The 20105-nt window shown below is 40.7% G+C and overlaps 2 long non-coding RNA genes across 3 annotated transcripts; both read left to right on the forward strand.

Moving 5' to 3' along the window:
* Positions 1–3235: 3235 nt before the first annotated feature.
* On the forward strand, positions 3236–13985 carry LOC118179253. 2 transcript variants are annotated; one of them, XR_004756408.1, is made up of 4 exons: positions 3236–3932; positions 9481–10608; positions 11040–11158; positions 13880–13985. It is a non-coding gene; the product is annotated as an uncharacterized LOC118179253 (long non-coding RNA). The 2 variants fall into 2 exon arrangements; XR_004756409.1 differs by having other exon boundaries at positions 3236–3897.
* A 2681-nt stretch (positions 13986–16666) lies between these two features.
* Positions 16667–19531, forward strand: LOC118179254. The gene is made up of 2 exons (XR_004756410.1): positions 16667–16828; positions 18051–19531. It is a non-coding gene; the product is annotated as an uncharacterized LOC118179254 (long non-coding RNA).
* Positions 19532–20105: the final 574 nt, after the last annotated feature.

Consider the following 20105-nt stretch of genomic DNA (forward strand, 5'->3'; position numbering starts at 1 on the left):
GAACAGAATCTGCAAATAACAGGTGAAAGGACTCTGAACTGCAGAGTAGCGCTGTGTGTAGACACACTTGTACTTGGGTGGAAAATACTGATAATTCTTGCTAGATGCTTGCTGCATGGTAAAAGAAGAGCCAGCCATTCTGCAGAGCGCATAGAACAGGGCATCTGTGTACCTCCACTATTGAACAATTTCTAAGTTACAAGCCTTCATTACCTACAGTGGCAGCTCTTCTGCTGGTCAATGTTTAATAGCAGCAATAGTAAGTCTAAAGACCTGGTGACCTGAAGGAAAGAAGCAACTGCCTTTTTTTCCTTTTACTTCAGAACAAGATGCTCAAACAACTTTTAAATTATTAGTGATGCGACTAAATTTTTTGAAGTGTTGGATATCCCTGCTGTCATACAGATGACAGTGAGAATTACGGCGGTTTCCAGATTAGCTTTTGGAATAAACCACGTGGTTTATACAGGAAGAAATCCCTTCTGGTGCTGAAGGCTGTGAACTCCCAGAGTTTCCATGGACCAATAGGAAAACAAAATTGTATGTATCTTTTTTCTCATAATACCTGTATCACGGTTAATAAGTATGATAATAATTTCAATTTCCTGGCTATAGAAGGTGCTGGGATCTAGTGCTACTATACTACTATATTATTCTGTGATTCTTTGATACTAGCCGTATAGTGCAGTGATAATCACACTGGTACTTTAATCTTTGCAGAGTGAAGCATGGGTCAGTATAGTCATTAATTGCCTGAAAAAGAAGCATTGAATATCCAGAGTTGGAAGGAATCCACAAGGATCCTTGAGACCATCTCCTGACTTTACACAGAACCACCTAAAAATCAGACCATGTGTCTGAGAGAATAGTCCAAACACTTCCTGAACTCCAGCAGGCTCTGGGGAGCCTGTTCAGTGCCCGACCACCCACTTCACAGAATCACAGAATTTTCTAGGTTGGAAGAGACCTCAAGATCATCAAGTCCAACCTCTGACCTAACACTAACAGTCCCCACTAAACCATATCCCTAAGCTCTACATCTAAACGTCTTTTAAAGACCTCCAGGGATGGTGACTCCACCACTTCCCTGGGCAGCCCGTTCCAGTGTCTAACAACCCTTTCAGTAAAGAAGTTCTTCCTAACATCCAACCTAAAACTCCCCTGGCGCAACTTAAGCCCATTCCCCCTCATCCTGTCACCAGGCACGTGGGAGAACAGACCAACCCCCACTTCGCTACAGCCTCCCTTGAGGTACCTGTAGAGAGCGATAAGGTCACCCCTGAGCCTCCTTTTCTCCACGCTGAACAAGCCCAGCTCCCTCAGCCACTCCTCGTAAGACTTGTTCTCCAGCTTCGTAGCCCTTCTCTGGACTCACTCAAGCACCTCCATGTCCTTCTTGTAGCGAGGGGTTCTGCACTTGGTGCAGAACCTTTTCCTAATCACCAGCCTGACCCTCCTCTGTCCCAGCTCCATGCTGTTCCCTCGGGTCCTGTCACTGTTCCCAGAGAGCAGAGCTCAGCGCCTGCCCCTCCACTCCCTGTGAGGGAGCTGCAGGCCGCCATGAGGCCTCCCCTTGGCCTGCTCTGTTCTGGGCTGAACACACCAAGGGACCTCATCCGCTCCTCATACGTCTTGCCCCACACATCTTGCCCTCCAAACCCTTCACCATCTTCATAGCCCTCCTTCAGAGGCTCTCTAATAGCTTTATATCCTTCTTATACTGTGGTGGCCAAACCTGGACGTGGTGCTCGAGGCGAGGCCACAGCAGGCAGAGCAGTGTAGGACAATCCCTTCCCTTGCCCAGCTGGCAGTGCCAGGCCTGAGGCACCCCAAAAGGTTGGGTAGGATTTAAGTTAGGTGGGGCAGAACAATGAGGAATTATAGGAAGCCCCAGTGCATGACTGAATAGCTAATTTTCCCTCAGTTTTTACTTTTGTAAATTATTCTGGCCTTTCTACAATGTAGTAGACTGTGACGGCTACTCAGGAGCAAAAATTTGGAGTTTTATAGTGTTCAGCAGAAGTTTATTAAATATTAAAGAGTAAGAACAAAAATAGCAAACAGAAGACAACTTTATACTCCTGTTTCGAATAATGGCAGTGGCTTTGCCCTTTGCTTGGATACTGCTTGTATGCAATTCTCCGTTCCTATTGTCTTGGAAAGGATATGGTAGGACTTGGAAAGGGCCTGAGGCTAGTGACAGAGGTGATCTAAAGCATAGCATAGCTTCCATAGCAAGAATGACTGAGTGAGCTGGGACTCCTCAGCCTGGGAGAGATGATTTAAAGCGGATACTAGATGTTTACTGGATCTGAAGTGGCAAGAAGCAGCTGGATAGGAGCTGACTGTTCACTGTCTCTTCCAGTACTATGCAAGCTCAGGTTTACAACTGAAGCTGTTAGGAGTTAGCTTCAAAGCAAACAAAAGGAGGTGATGGTTCTTGCAGTGGATGTTAGGTCAGGGGAAGTTCTTGCTCAAGGATGTTGTGTCTGCAAAAAGATAACGGCGGGAAAAAAGGAGACTGAGCAAATATTTGAAAGGTGTTTTTAGAGTAACCAATGGACAAGTTATGTCAGCCTTGGGATATTCATGGAGCTGATAATTGAAGCAGAAAGAGTTGCCAGGGAGTATTCTGTACTACCTCTCCCTTGACATTTGCTTGTAGACACCACTGGAGACAGGATAATGCACTATATAATGCTGAATGGTCTTATTGCCAGATAGTACCTTTCTGATAGATTTAACACAGCTGCTTTATCACTTGCATGATTTTCTTTTCTGTATGGGCTTCATTTTGCAGAAGTTCTGCCTTCTGTGTAAGCTGGTCTAGACTCCCTCTGTAGGCAACAGAAAGCAATAGCTGTGACGAGTTACCTTTTGAAGGTGCCTGTTTCTCTTTGACCAGTGAGAACAGAGGCTTGATAGCTTGCATGTCCTCTGGATGGTGGCCAACAGACAGTCACAGTACCAGGGATTTTGTTTTGACCTGCCACTGGTGGGAAGCCTGCAGACCCCAGGCATCTGTCAGGGTAAATGGATGACTAAATAAGTTATTGCACATTGTACTGACCTAAGACTTATTTCTTGAGGGACATGATTTTTTCCCCTACACAACGTGTCCTAGTCCTTAACAAGGGACATCTGCTATTAATGAACCAGCTTTGACTTTCTGGTGATTTTCAGATAAATGCTTCTAGACTTTAGCATGTCATCTGCTCCTTTTGAATGGTAAGAGATGTTTCTTATTTATCAATTTTCTAGGTATTTCTAGAGTGTCAAAGTAATTAAATCTTACTGTTTTCTTCCCCATTGCATGAATATACAGCTTGAATGTGTATCTGTCATACTCACAAGAACATGGGATTTTGTATTTTTTTAATGAGGTCTTGTATCATGCTTTAGAAATTTGCAGCATACCGTAATCTTGGGGTGACTCAAAGTGAGCACCGTGTGTAATTGGAATGAAACCTCTCAAAGGAGTGAATTAAAACTGCTTTCTTGTTGTGAGTTACTGTCAGTGATTCCTGCTGTTTCCCCTGCACCTCCAGCTGAGCTCTCCTAGAGAAAGCACAATTAGCCTGCTTCCTGCTCCCACATCATTCCCTGCCAATACCACCAAAATGCCCTTAAATGTTTTTTTCTATAAATAACCTCATTATCTACTATTAAGAAATCAAATATGTGAATTGTCTGCTGTCTGTCAAGTCAGTCATTTATTAATGACTTTTTACCACAGTGTTTTCTTAATCTTTTTGCTCTGTTGGAATTCCATATGCATTATAATTACCGTTATGAACAACAAACATCTGCAAGCAACTGTGAGAGCAAGCAGTACTACCACCCAGCACCTGCCTGTTCAGCTGCAACATCCTGCCAGCGATTCATACTTCCCACCAAGTGAGTGCTTCTGGAATCCAGCAGTCGTGTCTTCTGTATGTATGTTTGGTTTTAACATTCTTGTAGTATAGGTAGATTTAGAATTGGTTCTCAAATACAACAGTTAAACAAACAAAAAACAACTGAGGCCACTACTTGTAGCTGCAGGAGGAGATGAGCCTCCTGCTCTTTTTGGAGAAGTCTCTCTCTCAATTGAGAGAAATAGAATAGTTTCTTCAGTCTTAAGTGGTTACTATGAATTGTCTCTTTTAGCTCAAATACCTGTTTCATACCAGGTGCTCAGTTCTCCTAAACAGGTTATTTTTAATGCAATCTGAAACAAAGAAAATAAGAAATTGGAGAAATTATTTTCACTTCCCTCTTTTGTGTCTTTATAAGCAGAAAACATAACATGCTACTTTGCAATTATGTCTCCAGACAAAATTCAAAGTAGCTTGAATGCGTAATTAATATTTGTTTAGCTGTTGAGAAAGCATGATGATATGAACTGTAGACTATAAACACTCTTCATGAATTCCTTGAAACTATGCTAGATAAAGTGATATTTTTACAGCGTTGCATGTGAGAAATCAAAAGGAAACTACCAAGAATCAGTATTTCACCTTTTCAATGGGTGACTTCATCATTGATTTCTTTTTTGTTTGGTGGGGGTGGAATAGGTAAACTGTTTGTGAGCCTGTAAAACATATTCCTCGAGCTCCTGGAAATATTTATATATTTAGAAACTTAAAATAGTGAGCAGTATATTCATATCTGAAATTGTTGGGTAACATTATCTTGTTGAGGAAGCAATAAGTGCTAAAAACTGGCTTAATTTTGCTAATCCTTATTTTCTTCTTCTCATATTTATTTTAGTGCTGATAAAAGCTTTCGTCTCCAGATAAAATGTAAATATTTTGATGATAAATGCAGTTTTCTCAAAGCATGGTATGTGTCAAATTTGTCTAAGAGAAGAGCATCTGTTTTTTTTTTAGATGCTTATCTTTGACTTAATTTTTCCATATTTTACAAATCTACTGAATTCTTCAGAAAACAAATGGATAAAAATACCTAATTTTTTAATGAAGTTTCACTCAGCTTTTCAGATTTAAGTCAGGATTGCTAGAAATCTGTAAAGTAAACTTGAAAGCAGTTGATGCAGGAAATTGGAGGTGAAGAGAGAGTGTGTTCTGAAGCCTTCTTTTCCAACAAACATTTTCCCTTAATATTGATGAAATATGAAATAATAAAATAAATTACAATGACTGTACAGGAAGTAATGTTTAAAATTTACCCCCTAGGAAAGAATACAGCAGGGATTCTTACATCAAGCATTTTAAAATATAAGTCATTCAGCCTTAATGAGGCATCACATCAGGTGCCTTGCTTCCAGCAATGATACTGGAAGCTTTAGGACAAGCTTGAAGTCACACAGACTTTAGCTTAATCATTTGGTGGTCATGGTGTGAGGGGAGGGTTTAGTCTTGGCTTCAGCGGTGATATTTGACAGTTGAAAGTAATTACATTTAGTTGTATTTGCTGAAATACAAAGTTACTATTGGCTGAATTATCTGATTCCACACCTAGCTTTCTGACCTCCTGTGGCAGCAAATTTTGTAGGTTAACTGCATGCTGCTTGAAGAAGCACTTCTCACTTCTGGACTTCAGAAGACTTATTGCTAAGTAGGTCCTTCTCATCTACAGAAGCAGCTACCTTGAATTTTAATAAGAGCATGATGTTCCAATACAAAATGCAGTAGAGCAGCCTCTCTATCCAGATCTTGTACTCAGCTCCCCTTTTTCTGAAGCAGTGCTCTTTTCTCAGCTTGTCCAGGTTTGTTCTTGGTGCTGGTTAACTTTGTTCAGTTCTCAAGCCTTTTTACTCTAATCTGCAGCCTGATTTTATGCCATGGAAGGAACACCTGGTGCATTGAAATGGTGCCTCAGTGGATGTGCTTGCCTCTGGTGTTGCTGGTTCAGCACCAAAGGAGCTGTGGCCACAGTACTGTACTCTGCAGTGGCTGTTCCTGTTCTGCTTAGTACTAGGAAAGTGGAAGCAGAAAAAGCAAAACAGCTTTTCCTTATTCTGTTTACTTAACTATGAAATTGAACAAAATGAAATCATAACCTGGAGAGTTTACAAAATGATAATGATCAAAACCAGTTTATGAGGAAAAAGCTCTGCTCTGCACTGGTGCAGACTCATCTTGAGTACTTTTGTGGCAGGTTTGTGTGCCACAATATAAGGACATAAAACTACTAGACAGTGCCCAAAGGAGGGCTACAAAGAACATGAAGGGTCCGGAGGGCAAGATGTATGGGGCAAGATGTATGAGGAGCGGATGAGGTCCCTTGGTGTGTTCAGCCCAGAACAGAGCAGGCCAAGGGGAGGCCTCATGGCAGCCTGCAGCTCCCTCACAGGAAGTGGAGGGGCAGGCGCTGAGCTCTGCTCTCTGGGAACAGTGACAGGACCTGAGGGCACGGCATGGAGCTGGGACAGGGGAGGGTCAGGCTGGGTGTTAGGAAAAGGTTCTTCACTGAGAGGGTGGTCAGGCACTGAACAGTCTCCCCAGGGCAGTGGTCACAGCACCGAGCCTGCTGGAGTTCGGGAAGTGTTTGGACTATTCTCTCAGACACATGGTCTGATTTTTAGGTGGTCATGTGTGGAGCCAGGAGTTGGACTCAATGATCAGGCACAGGCAGTGGAAGCAGGGACATGTGGTCTGGGAAAAGTACAGGGATGCTGTCTGGATGTGCAGGGGTGGGATAAGGAAAGTCAAGGCATGGATGAAACTGACCTTGCAAGGGATGCAAAGAATAACAGGAACGGATTCTTTAGATATGTTGCTCAGAAAGAAAGACCAAGGAGAATGTACCCCCTCTGCTGGATGAGAAGGGTGAACTGGTAATGACAGTCATGGAGAAGGCTGAGATGATAAACACCTTCTTTGCCTGTCTTTACTGCCAGTCAGGCTTCCCAAGTCTTTTTGTTTCCCTGAACCTGCAGATGGAGGCTGAGGGAGCAAAGTCCCACCTGCTGTAAGTGAAAAGCAGGTCTGAGACCACCTGATGAAACTAAACAAGTACAAGTCTATGGGGCCTGATGAGATGCATCCCAGGGTCCTGAAGGAATTGGCTGATATTCTTGCCAAGCCTCTCTCCATGATATCTGAAAAGTCCTGGCAATCAGGCAAAGTCCCTGGTGACTGGAAAAAGGGAAACATCACTCCCATTTTTAAAAAGGGTACAAAGGATGACCTGGGGAACACAGACCAGTGAGCCTCATCTCTGTGCCTGGGAAGATCATGGAACAGATCCTCCTGGAGGCAAGGTCAAGGCACATGCAGGACAAAGAGGTGATCTGATACAGCCAGCATGGCTTCATCAAGGGTAAATAGTGCCTGACTATTCTGGTGGCCTGCTATGATGGAGTGACTGCATCAGTTGACAAGGGAAGACCGACCAATGTCATCTCCCTGGACTTCTGTAAGGCCTTTGTCATAGTCCCACATGACATCCTGGTCTCCAAATTGGAGAGAGATGGATTTGATGGGTGAACCATTCAGTGAATAAGGAGTTGGCTTGAAGGTCTCACCCAGAGAGTGGTGGTCAATGGGTCTGTGTCCAGGTGGAGGCCGGTGATGAGTGGTGCCCCTCAGGGGTGAATTCAGTTTTCCTGGTACTGAAAGCAATTTTGGTTTTAATAACCAGGTTTCTGCTGTGTTCAGCCCTGGCAATTGACTACACTGTGGCTCAGAGAAGACTAATTCTGGAATCCTTCCTGGCTTTTTGTGATATGACTGCCATCTAACACTTGAAATATGATTTAATCTGTGCCAAAGTCTATAGCTCTCATTAATTCAATGCATCTGATGTTTTGGTGGTTTGGCAGATGATTAACTAAAGACACTATCTTGAGCTTATGAAGGTAAAGAAGGATGTAGGATGTATTCCAGAAGCTTTCACCTTTACCCTTTACCAATCAGAATCATGATGTGTGCCATCCTTTGTCCTCAGAAGAGCTAGAGAGGTTCGTTTGAGCCTCTCTTAAAAATTCTTCCAGATTTGTGATACTAATTTGGATTTTGTTTGGTCTTTCCCTTCTCTGAGATGGGAAAGTAAGGCTTGGAATTAAATTCTGAATTCAGAAGCTGAATGCAAAGCACTGCCCCTGGTTTTCACAAACCTCACAGTTTACATTACTCAGAACATGAGATTATCACATTGATAACATGAAAAAGCCTGCAGGAAAATAGGCATGGCATGAAGTTCAAGAGGAAATCTATGGGATCATTTGTGTTTTTTTTTTTTTTTTTTGGTTAGTTGTTTTTTTGTTTGTTTAAGTACTTATCTGTGAAATCAAACAAGTTGTACAGTTATTTACTGATACAGATCCAGTAGCCCAGAACCTTGGCACAGTCAACTTCCAATAGTCCTGTCTAACATATCTAACAACTTGTATTCTTAAGACTTTTTTAGACAACCTTTTACTGTTTTAGGAAGAAAGTGTGTTTTATTGATATGCTAAACATCTTTTTCTTGACTAATTTATTGAAGAATGTGTAGATCTTATGGTAGATCAGTGGTTAGCACTACATTTTAACCTTAATAAAAGCTGGGAAACCACCTCCTTCCCTACCCTTAGCAGGATGAAGTGCCAGTCCCATCTCACTGTCTGCTCATGTGGAGGATGTTGATGTTTTCCCAAGGTTAAGGTTTATCAAGGTAAGCCCAGCTGTTTTTTTTTTTTTTCTAAATTCAGATGGGTTGAAGTTTGAGTAAGTGAGAAGATTTGCTAAGTAGTTGTGTGGATTTTTTTTTAAGATCTAATCTGGTGGTCAAGATCATGTTGTTATTAACTCATTAGCTTATTAGTCAGTGGCACGATGTCCAAGGTTATTTAAGGTGATGACACCCCTGGAGTTCTGAGCACAGCTGTAGTCTTTTACTTCTGTTTAGTGAAGTGAAACAAATTCTTGCAGAGTACTGTAATGTATTACAAAAAGAGTAAACGTACCAACCAAGAAGTTACCACATTTAAAACTCCTACAGATTTTCAGAAGCAAGCATGTGATATGCCTGTAACTGCCTGATTTCTTTGAACTCTTGTCCACAGCAGTTATGATTCTTAGTCAGTGCCTTCCAAAAGGGTCCTTAGCTCTGTGTTTTGTGAGGTGACATGCATCTAACCAAATGCATATGCCTACAATTTAGTAACTTGAATCTAAATCAGCTATGCTAGGTGTGCTCCACAGGCAGCAAAAAGCTAATCATTTTAATTGTACTAGACAGATATGTTTAGTTGTATTTAAGTCTTGCACCCAAGCTGACATTGTTTAAGGAGCCTGAAATGATTAGGTCGCATGTGAGTTCCTATTGCAGGGTGAGTCAGTAAAGGGCGATTCATCAAGCTGTTAGCACTTGTGAGCATTTTATATATTGCAGGTTTGGATGGGAGTCTGAAGTGAGGGGTTTTTGTTCTTTTTTTAAATTTGACTTTCTGGAAAATTTCCATTTATTTTCAGAAGACATTTGGTGTTTCTGTAGGAAAAAACAGTACCGCCATTGAAAGCAAAATGAATGTGTTGCCCTGTTTGATTGCAGACTTACCGGGAGCGCTTAGAATGACAAAAGCACAGAAAGAAAGAAGCTGTTCAGAAGACAGGAAACCAAGGAAACAAGAGCCCCTGCAGGGTTCAAAAACAGCTTCAATGTGAGCTCTGTGATGTCCCCTGCACAGGAGCAGGTGCGTGTGTAGCACATATCCGGGGAACCTTCAGAAGGCGAGATAGGTTTTAATGTTAAGAACACAACAGAGCATGCGTATGGCAAGTAAAAGATCTTTAAGAAATATTTCTGAAAGAGAAAATGTGATACAGATGTGCTTTAAGTCAGTTTGCTGCACTGAATGAACTCTTGGGATAACCAAATGTGATCTGAGCATGTGTGTTGCTCAGCTTTGCCAAACCTCCCTCCTCTAAAACTGCAAGGTACACCGAGAAAGCTTAACTGTTGTAAAAAATGTTTCTGTATCATTTTTTTCTCTAAACTCATGTTAAAGTGATTTTACAGTTAACAGGGAAATAACACTATCACTTAAAAACAAAAACACACAAAAAATCTAACTAAGCATAGCAGAATCAAAACTTATTTGACTGTTCAAGCCAATATCTCTAAAAAACTTTCTCCTTCAAGCGTTCAGCTATCTTTGGGCTTAGTTCTTTGTCTCATCTAAGCTATGACTATGAAAATATCTGAGTATTTTCAAGTTTTTCACTTGGCCTGGGGAGAAGATTGCGTACTTACGAGTGGCTCGTGTGGTCATTCAGAGTTGTCTATTTAAGTAAGGATGCAAATCTTTTAGCATAAATGTTGGTTTTGTGTTGCATTAGGAGTGTAAAGCTCAGCAATAAATTGAATCCCCTGTAGTCAGCTACTATAATAATTGCTATCGTGACAAATTGGGGAAAATTATGTTGGGGACGAATAACTGATAATAGCATGATGAATTTTTAACTTAAATTCTGTTAAGAATGTGTTCCTAAATAGTAAAGAACTGGGCTACTAATCAATTTTCTTCACACACTGCTGAAATACATGGAACAAGCAACAGAAGATGATGAAAACAGAAGCAGGGCTACAGTTGTTTCTGAAAATGTACCTGGAGGGCTGCTGGATTCACAACCTGTTTTACATGACCATGTAGAAGATGTTAACATCTTTCCTCTCGAGGTAAATTGCTATGTGAAGTTTTCAATTTCAGGCGTACTATTTTAATGTATTTTCAGCATTGCTTTCTCAGCAACACATGACCAATGCTTGTTAAATTTATTCCATACTATTTAATTTCATTAGGGTGGCAGGTATTGTCTTGTCACTGCGTATGAACAGATCATGTTCTAGTTAAATTTCCATGTGAGGTTTTCAGTCCTTCTAGAGCCCTTTGCAGCTTAAAGGGATGTTGTGTTCCTTTCCTGTCTTAAATAGCAATGTAACAGTGCTATGAAAGTAGCTGCTGTAAATTACTCAGTGGGTTGGCACAATTTTTATGCGGAATAAGTACGTGCGTCTTTTAAAAGTACATTCTGCTGAAAAACTCCTAAATGCAAAATAGTTTTTACTGTCATGGGTAGATACCCTGAACAACATGTTTTACCGCTCAGACAGGAAATAATGAAGGAAAAATATTTGACTTCATTGTGAGCTCCGAGTGCAGTTTTGATGGCTTCAGTGCTGAGGATATGCACGTTAAGCAGTGGAGAGGAACAGACTGCAATACCAGGTATGAACGGAGACGTCGTCTTGTTATGCTGAGCCAAAGTGATTCTGGTTAGCAGTTCCCGGAATACCAAAGGAAACCACTAGCCAATGCATTACTTTTTGAATGTAAAATGTAGTATTTTATCAAATGTAGAAAATAGTGGGGTAAGTTAAAGTATTGGATAGCAATTCCTTCCTTTGTTGTCAAAAAAAGAAAAAGATTCCTGTGTTTTATGCATTTGATAGATCACATTATCAAGACTCTTATCTATCTGATTTAATTTGATCAGGAGAATGAGAGGATTTTAGTAATCTATGAATATTTAGTGGGTGACTCAAGTGGATTCTCTGCATTTTGTCAATGCTTAACTGGTAAACATTGTCTTGTTTCAAAACTGAGATGAGATGTCTTAGAGATCTTCAAAACAACTCTGAGCTCTTTTTATTTCACCAGGATGAATTCCTTGTACACCCCAAGATTATAGATAATCAGTTAGCGTGTTCATTGAAGCACGCTATATTCCAGCTGCCTCATGATAAAACTTGCTGTGAAAGGTTTCTTGCATGGAGCGCAGCTGGGGAACATACCATCTTTTGTCCAACCACTGTTCAGAAAGTTTTGTCTCCTTCAGCTTGAACGAAGGCAACAATCTAGTTAAACACTTTACAGAGCTTATGTGCCACCAGGGCCTGGGCCCTGCGATAGGCAGGGGTCTGTCTGACACCTCTTTTGGACATGCTTACCCTATGCACCCAATGAAGAATATGCAGATGCTGTATTTAAGGGACTAAGAGCACATCTTGAACTTCCTTTTTCTTTTATCCAAAATTCAAGATTGAACAACAGCTCTATTCTTTATTGCAGCAGGAGGCTTCTTTTTCTCATATTGTTAGTCCATTTATGATAACTCTGGAAGCTTTTCTAAAATGCTTTATGATTTACTTATAGGAAAAAAGGTTCCAGATATGAGGAGATAATGAAAAAGCAAAACAAAAAGATTTTGATAGAGAGTGAGGAAAAGCAGCATAGACACATAGGAATCACGCAAGTCACCCATACAAAAATGGGTTTTCCTGGGGTTCTGTTGGAATCACTTTTGTTCTTTTTTATTTTTAGTTTGAAGTTGAAATTCTTTCATTTACTTAGCTCTTTTTTTCTAATGTAGGTATTCTTGACCTGGGTGGATTTTAAGTTGGTTACAAATTTCTTTTCAGTGTCCCTGAATTCAGATTTGCCAAATGGTTGCACATTTCCATTCTTAAAAATTATTTATTATTATATTTTAAAAAATAATTTAAGAAAATATTCTACCCTCTTCTTCCAGAGACTAGAATTAACGCACAAAATGCTTTGGTCATGTCTGAAAAAGGGGAGGTGAATGGCTCCTTCGCAGGACTGCTGCAAAGCCATATCCCTTGAGAGAAGTATATATATATTTGTTATTGTTGTTTTAAGTTTTATTGCTCTAGGACTATTCCTTCTAAATGAAGAAGCTGATGTCTTGGCTGGTCCATAGTGGCTGTTATTCAGTTCTTTGGAATTGAACACATAACGCTTCAACTCATGCTACTTGTGTCTTTCTGTCTGAGAGCTGTTCTTACGTAGTGGAGGGAACAGACAGCGTAATTAAATGTGTTGTCCAGTTGTTATCACCTGGTCTTCTTAAATGAAGAGGGGAATCTAAAGCTGTGTTGTGGTTTTGGCTGGGATGGAGTTAATTTAGTAGCTGGTATGGTGCTGTGTTTTGGATTTAAGATGAAGATACTGCTGGTAACACACGGTTTCATTTGTTGCATTGTAGAGCTTACATGGAGGTAGGACTTCTCAGCTTCTGGTGCTGCTCCCCCAGCGTCCTCACCAGCAGGGCACAAGAGGAGGGGACACCGACAGGACAGCTGACCCCCACTGGCCAAAGGGATATCCCATACCAGGTGGTGTCATGCTGAACAATATGGGATGGCTGGATGGGGTGAACGGGGTGGCTGCTCAGGGTCTGGCGGGGCATCAGTCAGTGATGGTGAGCAGTTGCATTTTGCATTGCTTGTTCTGTGTATTCTTTTTGTTTGTTTGCCTTCCTTTCCCTTTTTCTCATTAAACTGTCCTTACCTCAACCCATGAATTCTTGCATTTTTCTTTTCAATTCTCTCTGCTGTCCCACAAGGGATGGGAGGTCAGTGAATGTCTGCGTGGTGCTGAGCTACCTGCTGGGTTAAATCATAACGAGCTGTAATGCAGCAAAGGAATGAACGCTTTTCATACATTTTCCAAAAGTACCAGCAAGATGATGGCAGATGAGTCCAAATACTGCTCTAGTGGCAGCGCAGCAAACAATTATCCTGAGAAATCACTAAGGGCACCAGTTTCAATGTGAGTCATTTTGTGTACAGCAAGCAAAAGAGGAAAGTTTGTGTTTACTTTCTGCTCTCTACAAGTTTGACTTATGAATCACATTGCTGTACTCTGATCAATAGACACTTCTGTTACCACGCTTGGCACTTGACTGAATAATACACAGCTACTTCAGGCTGGAAATCAGCATGCGTAGTTGAGGTGTGTTCCTACATCTTCCGCTGCTTTCTTGTTGACATGAACGTGAATAGCGATTAAATGTTGTTTGCAAACAGTCTGGTATTTAGCTGACCAGAGGACAGCTCCTTTGAGACTGGGACTAGCTTAACATTGTTCAAACTGTATTTAATGCAACCGTGCAACTTTTTACTTTTTTTTTTGTATGTCTATTAGGTTCTTTAAAGAAGACCTGTACTGCAGATAGAGGTGGAGGAGAGAGTTACAATGGGAAGGGCAGTGGCTTCCCATGGGCAGACCTGACATGCGGTTACCTTTCCTGGTGGGTGACCATTGACTGTCTTTCTTAAAAATGAATCTGTACTAGTACTACTTAGTGAGTTTTCAAGAACAGAATATACCAGTTTTCCTAGCTACTGAAAGGTTTAACTTTGTATTTCTCCATCTATACAGAATTGTCACCAGGACTTTAGAGTGAAAAAAGTACAGAGGTCTATTCTGCCTTGAGTTTATGTAATACTAGTTAGTTTTTCACCTTGTATGTATTTTGAAGTGCTGGACTGATTGGTAGGGTATGAGTAATAAATATTCCCTGTACTAATGAGATCCTTATTTCATGTAGCCCTCTGGAGTATGAGTCTTCATATGCATTCTGACATTTTGCTGTGACAGAGGACAAAAGGCTTTTATATTTACAGTGTGGGCAAAGGATGTCCTCCATCTTGTGTGGCATTTTAGAAGGTACGTGTTGTGTCCTCTGCAGTTTCAGTTAATTGCAACAGCCTAGTTCTTAGTGCTAGATGAGCTAATGGCTTTCTACATACCCATGTTTTACTTCCTTCTGGGTTGTGATGCTTCTTTTTGACCCTGTACAACCCACGAGATTGATGTTCCATCTTCCCAAATGGATTTCAGATGTAGTAGCCTCTTAAAGAGGTGTTCCAGCACAATACTGGTGGCACTGATGTTTTTTCAAGTTTTGGACAGAATAAATAGTTCTTCATGCCCTGGAGTTACTTGAAGGCCTGTGTTATCATTTAACCTATCAATTAAGTACCACGCAGACACTTGTTCGCCCCCCCCCCCTCCACTGGTATGAGGGAGGGAATTGAAAAAGGTAAAAGTGCAAGAACTCATGGGTAGAGATAAGTACAGTGATTACACTGAAGAAAGTTTTGGTTTTGTTTTCCTAACAAACAAGTGATGTAAACAGTTTTGGTTTTGTTTTCCTAACAAACAAGTGATGTAAACAGCAGTTGCTCACCACCAGCTGAGCGATGCCTAGCCAGTTCCTGAGCAATGGCAGCCTCCCTGCAAACTCCCCCTGATTTTATTGCTGAGTATAATGCCACATGGTATGGGATATCCCTTTTGGTCAGTTGGGGTCAGCTGTCCTGGCCGTGTCCCCTCCCAGACTCTTGTGCTCCCCCAGACTTCTCACTGGCAAGGCAGCACGAGAAGCTGAGAAGTCTTTGCTTTTGTGTAAGCACTGAAATGCAGCAGCTTTAAGGAAAGGTTGGATGTGGTGCTTAGGGACCTGGTTTAGTGAGTGATACTGGTGGTAGGTGGACAGCTGGACTAGACGATTTTGGAGGTCTTTTCCAACCTTAATGATTCTAAAACATCAGCGTATTACCAGCATTATCCTCATCTCAAATCAAAGGCACAGCACCATACCAGCTACTAGGAAGAAAATTAACTCTATCCCCAGCAAAACCAGGACAGCCTGTAGAACGTAATTGTCTTCTCGTTTACCTTCTGTAGGTCATGTCATACCAATAGGGAAGCCCTAGGCCTTTATAATCAGCATATGATGTTATGTGGCAAGACAGGTCTTGTAGCATTGAGGATATCCTTGCTAATGCCACCAACTCTGACTGCATCGAAAACACTGCCAAGTTGCGTGTTCTGGCTCTCTGCTGGAACTGGTTTGGGAAGTGGTGGCTTTGGCTGCATTGGAGCCAAGCAGTCCCTGACTTCTAATCAGCAGGCTTGCCTGAGGCGTTCACCTGCTCCTTCATCTCTTGGCACTGCAGCATGCATGAAACTTGCTGCCAAACACTCCCAGGATAGAGTATCATCAAAGAGCAGTTTTAAACCCATTTCTCCAAGCGTGATTTCTTTGGCATGATCAATTCTACAGCTGGGCGGTACAATCCACTCAGACAGCTGGCGTACGATATACAGCAGTATGGTTTTACCAGGGAACTTGAGTGGTTTTTCACTTTGTTTCAGTCTGCCTGGGAAGTTTTTTTCCTTCATTTCTTGAGAAAGGCATTTAGAGAAATGAAGCTCTTGCTGCGTGTGTCTATGCTTGGTCTTTCCTTGGAGATCAGTGCTTTTAGTAAAAGAGAACACTCAACAAGCAATCAATAAGATAGACCAAGTTTATATTTGAAGGCTGCTTTTGTTGCAGTACACTACTCTAATTATCAAAATATCAAAAAGTCTTATTTATCGATTTTTTAATGAATTTTTTTGCTGTATTTTCATAAGGAACTTGAAGTGGCATAAAGTACTGCTGAATGAAGCAGTGCTGCCTGTTTGTCTACTTGCTGCTGGCACCAACGTTCATAGGCCTTTGTTGAAAGCCGGATTACAGAATATATAGCACACTGAGTTTAAATTAGCATTGCTAAACCTTGCTTCTAATCTGTGCGAGTTGGTCCACCTATATGTTGATGGTAGTGCTATGACTCAAGACATTACCTTCAAACAATTTTTAAGACATAGGATAAGAAGTTGTGTAGAAATCAGTGATTACGTAGCTGCTGAACCCAACTTCCTCTTTCCTCTTCATGCAGCCTAGGTAATCTGTAACGAGACATGCAAAAAAAATCTCCATTGCTTGCTCAAACTTCCTTGCTGAAATTGCTTTACCACAGTTGTATCCATGCAAACCTTATGCCGTAGGTGTGGTATCTGTGATAGTTCTGCTAGGATACCTTTGACACCCAAATAACCACTGAATTTCTTTTTTTCCCTGTCTACAAAATGAGTCTACTCATCTGATGACTCGTGTCACATGACAAACCACTGTAGCATTCACTCTACAGAAGAACTGTAGTCAATCCAGATATGTTCCTCATTTGGAATGTGCACTTTTGCCTTAGATTCACTGACAGGGCAAGATTTGGAGAAAGAGGAAGAAAATGAAGAGAAAAGGTAATGCAGTTTAGTTAACTTGTTTATAAAGTTACCATGAGATAATGGCAAAGTGAGATTCGTGGAAAAGCTGCGGTGTCAGGCTATGCATAGAACACCCAAGGGAATGAGGAGTGGTGCTACACCACTAAAAGAAGGGGGAAAAATAACATGTTAAGTAGCTAACCTCTTTTATTTTTCCTGGTGTCTTTTTGTGTACAACCTCAGGAAAAACTATTTATATTCATAGTTCTTAAACGCTTTGCTGTGCTGCTGGTGCTAGGTATACAGACTTAAAATGTCTGATTTGTAAAGAAAATGCTGCAACATCTGCCCGTTTCCACAGGGAAGTATTAAACTTGTCTCTTCAATTCCTATGAAAATAGTCCATAGAACAGCATTAGCTGTGACAGAAAACTACGCTTTTATATTGAGTAGAAACATTTAAAAGGACAAACAAAGTGTAAGCTTCATAGTTGTCTTCATAGCATGTTACCTAGATGGCAATTGTCATTTCATTCTTCAAATGAATAATGCAGACCCAGGACACCAGATGGAGATTTCATTGTCCTCCTGTCATCAGAAATACAGCCCAGTCTCACTTAAGCACATTAATAATAGATAAATTTTGTTTTATTTTTCAGATGACTTGGGGTTGCTTGTGATTTGATACCAAATAGATTCAGGGCTGCTGGGAAGGGTTTTTCCCGTGGCTTATCTTCAAAGAAATGTAGACACTGAGCCCTGAATTCTGAAAGTTGTAAATTGCAAGAGTATCTTTTTTTTTTTTTTTTTTTTTTCCTCTCTGAGGACACAGGGATGTTCCTATTATCCTGCTATCTGCCCAGAAATGTGAACTTTCCTCTTAAGAGGCTCTCAGGCTGCCTATGGAGCAGTTTTTGTTCAGGTTCAGTTTTTTCATTATTGTAAAATAGGAAAGTAGTCACCTAGACCATAGAACGAGTTATGCTTTCCTCTTTAAGATAAAGTTTTGCCAGGCTGTGTACAGAAATGCAATGTTCTCTGCCCTTTTGACATGGCTCATACAGGCCAATACATCAGAAGTAGAAAGTGCCACTGCATTCATGTGAATTAAGCAATCTCTTGAACAGAAAATTTTCCAGTTGAAGGTATGACATGCTGGAGAGCAAGAGCATGTTGTAGGTAGTTTTTTTTTTGAAGATGGGTTTTGATGCATAAGCATGAGAGAAACAAGTTGATTTCTTTCATGGTTACTTTCCAGTTACTAACAGAGGACAAATATGAAATTTCATCTGATGCTGAAGGAGCAAGTATAGTTACCTCTTCTTGCAAGGAGCCAACAATGCAGGTCAGCATTTCAATGACCTCTTCTCCTGTGCAAGAAAATACTACTCCTGACTCCTAACAGAAGTAAGGAAATTCCTGTTCAGAGTAGACAAAAAGCATTAGTGTGACAAATCAGTGTATACTGATTATCAAATTTAAAGTTGCTGTGTTGATAGAAATGGATGTTTTCTGGGTCCTCATGTCAAAATACTTGTCACAGTGACTGTATTTCAAACCTAAAATACTCCTAAAGCTCATGGCCTAATATTTTCACCCTAACAGCTTCCTCCATGAGACATTTTAAAGCAATCTTAATAATTAACAGTAATCTGTTCAACAGGGATTCTGATGCTGTAGCTCAAGAGCCGATGACTTTTGGAAAGCTGTGTTGCTGACTTAGTGAGAGATACTGTCTGTGATCACAGTGCTCACAGCATCTGTACTCCATGACTCTAAGATCATCAAGTCCAGCTGTTAACCGAGCACTGCCAAGTCTACCGCTAATCCGTGTAATCACATGGTGTCATCACATCAGTACCCAGGAGACTCACGGGAACCTTTGCCAAAGCAGCTTGTGCTGTGAATGTTGTTCCTCAGTTCTGCCGCCTCTTGTTTGTTTTCTTACAGAAGTGTTGCTAAGTGCCACGGTTTGTCTCCACTGCACTGCTGAGTTCCTCTGTTAAAATAATATTGATAGCAACACTTTCTCCAGGAAGGAGAGACCTGTCTTTCCTTATGAATCAGAAAGTGAAGACAAACACCTGAATTTTTCAGAGATGTATTTCAGGCCCCCAGGCGTTTCCACTTGGCTTTTACAAAGCTCATACTGATTTACTGAATACTTACATTGTTATTTATAGAAGAGCTTTTAAGGGAAGTCTTCAATGCTGTAACTCTATGCTCATTCTGGAGAAGCTAAAGCTTCATCAGTTTGTCACATTTTCTTAGTTAAGGGTAAAGCAAAATGCCAGAAGTAATTAAACTGTTTTAAAACTTCTTAATTCTTTGTTCCTTCAGTTTTGCTGTTTAAAAATCTGAGTGCAATATGTTTACTTTTGTGATGTCTTTTTTTCTCATATCTTGCATTGTCAGGTGAACCAGGGCTGCCACATGTCCATTAGAAAGATAAGTTGGATGCTTTGGAGACTACGACCAGTTGGTAGTAAGATGATGTTACGGCCTGTGCACTGGTAGAAAAGAAGAGCAGTTAATGACAGTTGAGGAGGACACTTTAGCAAACGTTCCTGGCAGTGGTATGCTGGAGATCACAACTGCAAATAACTTTTTCAAAGTACTGGGAGATGTGATCTGCATTTCATTTATGAATATATTTCTATCACTTTAAACACCAGAAATCATGCTGATACTGCTCACTTCTTAATAAAGATATTCATCAAAGTGAATGAATACTTCAAATGAGTGTCCAGTTGTCTTTAAATATGTTACTTGTTTTAAGTGTTCCTATCTGCCATTCTGTCATCTGTCACAATTTGTGTACCACGTGTAGAAAACCATAGAACTTAATGTAGCACATGGAATTGTGCAGCGTGTAACTCGAGCCTTCTTCCTTTCTGTCTGCTCAGTTACTCTCGGTTTGGCAGATAGATGGATCATTTACATAATTACTTTTTCATTAACGTTTAAAATTTGCCTGATCACGCTGTTTCTTTGCAGTGAAAGCATTTATTTTCTTGACCAACACGGAATAAGCAAACATTAAGATCCTACAGTTATCCGTGTTAAATGTAGTGGAAGAGATGTGAGTACTAGACTAATTTAGTTTCTGTAGTGAGCCTTGCCTGAAACTTCCGGGGCTTGTTACAGAAGTTTGAATAAGAAATTTACGTTACTGGATAGCATGGGGAACTATTTTACCAGTACAGTCACTCTGAACTTGCATCTCTCTGTCCTACCTATTCCCTAGCTCTGTTACTTGTTTGCTGTGGTCTGTTACAGCATTTCCTGCTTCATTCCTAACTACTTCTACAAA

Source organism: Oxyura jamaicensis, chromosome 28, assembly GCF_011077185.1.
Source record: "Oxyura jamaicensis isolate SHBP4307 breed ruddy duck chromosome 28, BPBGC_Ojam_1.0, whole genome shotgun sequence".
NCBI classification, from domain to species: Eukaryota; Metazoa; Chordata; class Aves; order Anseriformes; family Anatidae; genus Oxyura; species Oxyura jamaicensis.